Here is a 6,836-nt window from a genome sequence, read left to right on the forward strand (position 1 = left end):
AAAAAAACTCATGATTTTATCGCGCTCCGAGTATTTAGTAATATTGCCGCCGCATCGTTACCGCAGAACGTCTACTACCGTGTCATCGCCGTCCCTGAGGGGGGCCACGCCCCGGAGACGCGTCCCGCCTCTTCGGACATGCCACCACACCACCCCGCATGTATGAGGGCCCGGTGTGACGCTCCGGTGGCATTGCTACCCCCAGTGCCCCCGTCCCGCCTAACCCTGTAGCGTTTGTCCCGCCTAGCCCTTTGACATTGCACGGACGGTCTTTGACCAGTGGACCTCCCCACCCGGCTGTGTTAGGTCAGCCCATAGGAACACTTTGGAGCAACATCCGGGCCAGACCCACAGCAAGATCCCCTCCGTGTAGACCCCACGCGTCCGTTTCCCACCTCCAGGTGCCGGCGGCGGCGCCGTCCGTGAGGGGGGGCACACCCCGGACACGCGTGCCGGGCGTTTGCAACCGCCACAACACTTCCAGACTTGTGAGAGGCCGGCTACGCAAGATTTGGCGGCATGCTAGCCCCCGGAGGCCGCCGGCCACAGCCGTAGACGCCCGAAGGGCAATCCGCGTAGAGGGAATTTTTCGGATACTTCTCCATCACCAAAATTTATGAAAAAATACCATCGTTCCTGTAGCACATGTGCCCACGTCGTGCAAAAAACTCATGATTTTATCGAGCTCCGAGTATTTAGTAATATTGACGCTGCATCGTTACCGCAGAACGTCTACTCCCATGTCATCGCCGTCCGTGAGGGGGGGCCATGCCCGGAGACGCGTCCCGCCTCTTCGGACATGACACCCCACCACCCCGCATGTATAAGGGCCCGGTGCGATGCTCCGGTGGCATTTCTACCCCAGTGCCCCCGTCCCGCCTAACCCTGTAGCGTTTGACCACGGGATCTAGCCCTTTGACTTTGCACGGACGGGCTTTGACCAGTGGACCACCCCACCCGGTTGTGTTAGGTCAGCCCATAGGAACACTTTGGAGCAACATCCGGGCCAGACCCATAGCAAGATCCCCTCCGTGTAGACCCCACGCGTCCGTTTCCCACCTCTAGGTGCCGGCGGCGGCGCCGTCCGTGAGGGGGGGCACACCCCGGACACGCGTGCCGGGCGTTTGCAACCGCCACAACACTTCCAGCCTTGTGAGAGGCTGCCTACGCAAGATTTGGCGGCATGCTAGCCCCCGAAGGCTGCCGGCCACAGCCGTAGACGCCCGAAGGGCAATCCGCGTAGAGGGAATTTTTCGGATACTTCTCCATCACCAAAAATTATGAAAAAATACCATCGTTCCTATAGCACATGTGCCCACGTCGTGCAAAAAAACTCATGATTTTATCGCGCTCCGAGTATTTAGTAATGTTGACGCCGCATCGTTACCGCAGAACGTCTACTACCGTGTCATCGCCGTCCGTGAGGGGGGGGCCACGCCCCGGAGACGCGTCCCGCCTCTTCGGACATGCCACCACACCACCCCGCATGTATAAGGGCCCGGTGCGATGCTCCGGTGGCATTTCTACCCCCAGTGCCCCCGTCCCGCCTAACCCTATAGCGTTTGACCACGGGATCTAGCCCTTTGACTTTGCACGGACGGGCTTTGACCAGTGGACCTCCCCACCCGGTTGTGTTAGGTCAGCCCATAGGAACACTTTGGAGCAACATCCGGGCCAGACCCACAGCAAGATCCCCTCCGTGTAGACCCCACGCGTCCGTTTCCCACCTCCAGGTGCCGGCGGTGGCGCCGTCCGTGAGGGGGGGCACACCCCGGACACGCGTGCCGGGCGTTTGCAACCGCCACAACACTTCCAGACTTGTGAGAGGCCGCCTACGCAAGATTTGGCGGCATGCTAGCCCCCGAAGGCTGCCGGCCACAGCCGTAGACGCCCGAAGGGCAATCCGCGTAGAGGGAATTTTTCGGATACTTCTCCATCACCAAAATTTATGAAAAAATACCATCGTTCCTGTAGCACATGTGCCCACGTCGTGTAAAAAACTCATGATTTTATCGCGCTCCGAGTATTTAGTAATATTGACGCTGCATCGTTACCGCAGAACGTCTACTCCCATGTCATCGCCGTCCGTGAGGGGGGGCCATGCCCGAAGAAGCGTCCCGCCTCTTCGGACATGACACCCCACCACCCCGCATGTATAAGGGCCCGGTGCGATGCTCCGGTGGCATTTCTACCCCAGTGCCCCCGTCCCGCCTAACCCTGTAGCGTTTGACCACGGGATCTAGCCCTTTGACTTTGCACGGACGGGCTTTGACCAGTGGACCACCCCACCCGGTTGTGTTAGGTCAGCCCATAGGAACACTTTGGAGCAACATCCGGGCCAGACCCATAGCAAGATCCCCTCCGTGTAGACCCCACGCGTCCGTTTCCCACCTCTAGGTGCCGGCGGCGGCGCCGTCCGTGAGGGGGGGCACACCCCGGACACGCGTGCCGGGCGTTTGCAACCGCCACAACACTTCCAGACTTGTGAGAGGCTGCCTACGCAAGATTTGGCGGCATGCTAGCCCCCGAAGGCTGCCGGCCACAGCCGTAGACGCCCGAAGGGCAATCCGCGTAGAGGGAATTTTTCGGATACTTCTCCATCACCAAAAATTATGAAAAAATACCATCGTTCCTATAGCACATGTGCCCACGTCGTGCAAAAAAACTCATGATTTTATCGTGCTCCGAGTACTTAGTAATATTGACGCCGCATCATTACCGCAGAACGTCTACTACCGTGTCATCGCCGTCAGTGAGGGGGGGCCACGCCCCGGAGACGCGTCCCGCCTCTTCGGACATGCCACCACACCACCCCGCATGTATAAGGGCCCGGTGCGACGCTCCGGTGGCATTTCTACCCCCAGTGCCCCCGTCCCGCCTAACCCTATAGCGTTTGACCACGGGATCTAGCCCTTTGACTTTGCACGGACGGGCTTTGACCAGTGGACCTCCCCACCCGGTTGTGTTAGGTCAGCCCATAGGAACACTTTGGAGCAACATCCGGGCCAGACCCACAGCAAGATCCCCTCCGTGTAGACCCCACGCGTCCGTTTCCCACCTCCAGGTGCCGGCGGTGGCGCCGTCCGTGAGGGGGGGCACACCCCGGACACGCGTGCCGGGCGTTTGCAACCGCCACAACACTTCCAGACTTGTGAGAGGCCGCCTACGCAAGATTTGGCGGCATGCTAGCCCCCGAAGGCTGCCGGCCACAGCCGTAGACGCCCGAAGGGCAATCCGCGTAGAGGGAATTTTTCGGATACTTCTCCATCACCAAAAATTATGAAAAAATACCATCGTTCCTATAGAACATGTGCCCACGTCGTGCAAAAAAACTCATGATTTTATCGCGCTCCGAGTATTTAGTAATATTGACGCCGCATCGTTACCGCAGAACGTCTACTACCGTGTCATCGCCGTCCGTGAGGGGGGGGGGCACGCCCCGGAGACGCGTCCCGCCTCTTCGGACATGCCACCACACCACCCCGCATGTATGAGGGCCCGGTGCGACGCTCCGGTGGCATTGCTACCCCCCAGTGACCCCGTCCCGCCTAACCCTGTAGCGTTTGACCACGGGATCTAGCCCTTTGACTTTGCATTGCTACCCCAGTGCCCCCGTCCCGCCTAACCCTGTAGCGTTTGACCACGGGATCTAGCCCTTTGACTTTGCACGGACGGGCTTTGACCAGTGGACCTCCCCACCCGGTTGTGTTAGGTCAGCCCATAGGAACACTTTGGAGCAACATCCGGGCCAGACCCACAGCAAGATCCCCTCCGTGTAGACCCCACGCGTCCGTTTACCCCCTCCAGGTGCAGGCGGCGGCGCCGTCCGTGAGGGGGGCACACCCCGGAAACGCGTGTCGTGCGTTTGCAACCGCCACAACACTTCCAGACTTGTGAGAGGCCGCCTACGCAAGACTTGGCGACATGCTAGCCCCCGGAGGCCGCCGGCCACAGCCGTAGACGCGCGAAGGGCAATCCGCGTAGAGGGAATTTTTCGGATACTTCTCCATCACCAAAAATTATGAAAAAATACCATCATTCCTATAGCACATGTGCCCACGTCGTGCAAAAAAACTCATGATTTTATCGCGCTCCGAGTATTTAGTAATATTGCCGCCACATCGTTACCGCAGAACGTCTACTACCGTGTCATCGCCGTCCCTGAGGGGGGCCACGCCCCGGAGACGCGTCCCGCCTCTTCGGACATGCCACCACACCACCCCGCATGTATGAGGGCCCGGTGTGACGCTCCGGTGGCATTGCTACCCCCAGTGCCCCCGTCCCGCCTAACCCTGTAGCGTTTGTCCCGCCTAGCCCTTTGACATTGCACGGACGGTCTTTGACCAGTGGACCTCCCCACCCGGCTGTGTTAGGTCAGCCCATAGGAACACTTTGGAGCAACATCCGGGCCAGACCCACAGCAAGATCCCCTCCGTGTAGACCCCACGCGTCCGTTTCCCACCTCCAGGTGCCGGCGGCGGCGCCGTCCGTGAGGGGGGGCACACCCCGGACACGTGTGCCGGGCGTTTGCAACCGCCACAACACTTCCAGACTTGTGAGAGGCCGGCTACGCAAGATTTGGCGGCATGCTAGCCCCCGGAGGCCGCCGGCCACAGCCGTAGACGCCCGAAGGGCAATCCGCGTAGAGGGAATTTTTCGGATACTTCTCCATCACCAAAATTTATGAAAAAATACCATCGTTCCTGTAGCACATGTGCCCACGTCGTGCAAAAAACTCATGATTTTATCGAGCTCCGAGTATTTAGTAATATTGACGCTGCATCGTTACCGCAGAACGTCTACTCCCATGTCATCGCCGTCCGTGATGGGGGGCCATGCCCGGAGACGCGTCCCGCCTCTTCGGACATGACACCCCACCACCCCGCATGTATAAGGGCCCGGTGCGATGCTCCGGTGGCATTTCTACCCCAGTGCCCCCGTCCCGCCTAACCCTGTAGCGTTTGACCACGGGATCTAGCCCTTTGACTTTGCACGGACGGGCTTTGACCAGTGGACCACCCCACCCGGTTGTGTTAGGTCAGCCCATAGGAACACTTTGGAGCAACATCCGGGCCAGACCCATAGCAAGATCCCCTCCGTGTAGACCCCACGCGTCCGTTTCCCACCTCTAGGTGCCGGCGGCGGCGCCGTTCGTGAGGGGGGGCACACCCCGGACACGCGTGCCGGGCGTTTGCAACCGCCACAACACTTCCAGACTTGTGAGAGGCTGCCTACGCAAGATTTGGCGGCATGCTAGCCCCCGAAGGCTGCCGGCCACAGCCGTAGACGCCCGAAGGGCAATCCGCGTAGAGGGAATTTTTCGGATACTTCTCCATCACCAAAAATTATGAAAAAATACCATCGTTCCTATAGCACATGTGCCCACGTCGTGCAAAAAAACTCATGATTTTATCGCGCTCCGAGTATTTAGTAATGTTGACGCCGCATCGTTACCGCAGAACGTCTACTACCGTGTCATCGCCGTCCGTGAGGGGGGGGCCACGCCCCGGAGACGCGTCCCGCCTCTTCGGACATGCCACCACACCACCCCGCATGTATAAGGGCCCGGTGCGATGCTCCGGTGGCATTTCTACCCCCAGTGCCCCCGTCCCGCCTAACCCTATAGCGTTTGACCACGGGATCTAGCCCTTTGACTTTGCACGGACGGGCTTTGACCAGTGGACCTCCCCACCCGGTTGTGTTAGGTCAGCCCATAGGAACACTTTGGAGCAACATCCGGGCCAGACCCACAGCAAGATCCCCTCCGTGTAGACCCCACGCGTCCGTTTCCCACCTCCAGGTGCCGGCGGTGGCGCCGTCCGTGAGGGGGGGCACACCCCGGACACGCGTGCCGGGCGTTTGCAACCGCCACAACACTTCCAGACTTGTGAGAGGCCGCCTACGCAAGATTTGGCGGCATGCTAGCCCCCGAAGGCTGCCGGCCACAGCCGTAGACGCCCGAAGGGCAATCCGCGTAGAGGGAATTTTTCGGATACTTCTCCATCACCAAAATTTATGAAAAAATACCATCGTTCCTGTAGCACATGTGCCCACGTCGTGTAAAAAACTCATGATTTTATCGCGCTCCGAGTATTTAGTAATATTGACGCTGCATCGTTACCGCAGAACGTCTACTCCCATGTCATCGCCGTCCGTGAGGGGGGGCCATGCCCGAAGAAGCGTCCCGCCTCTTCGGACATGACACCCCACCACCCCGCATGTATAAGGGCCCGGTGCGATGCTCCGGTGGCATTTCTACCCCAGTGCCCCCGTCCCGCCTAACCCTGTAGCGTTTGACCACGGGATCTAGCCCTTTGACTTTGCACGGACGGGCTTTGACCAGTGGACCACCCCACCCGGTTGTGTTAGGTCAGCCCATAGGAACACTTTGGAGCAACATCCGGGCCAGACCCATAGCAAGATCCCCTCCGTGTAGACCCCACGCGTCCGTTTCCCACCTCTAGGTGCCGGCGGCGGCGCCGTCCGTGAGGGGGGGCACACCCCGGACACGCGTGCCGGGCGTTTGCAACCGCCACAACACTTCCAGACTTGTGAGAGGCTGCCTACGCAAGATTTGGCAGCATGCTAGCCCCCGAAGGCTGCCGGCCACAGCCGTAGACGCCCGAAGGGCAATCCGCGTAGAGGGAATTTTTCGGATACTTCTCCATCACCAAAAATTATGAAAAAATACCATCGTTCCTATAGCACATGTGCCCACGTCGTGCAAAAAAACTCATGATTTTATCGTGCTCCGAGTACTTAGTAATATTGACGCCGCATCGTTACCGCAGAACGTCTACTACCGTGTCATCGCCGTCAGTGAGGGGGGGCCACGC

The sequence above is a fragment of the Triticum urartu genome, chromosome 5A (genome assembly GCF_056163025.1).
Source record: "Triticum urartu cultivar PI428250 chromosome 5A, HENAU_Tu73, whole genome shotgun sequence".
NCBI lineage: Eukaryota > Viridiplantae > Streptophyta > Magnoliopsida > Poales > Poaceae > Triticum > Triticum urartu.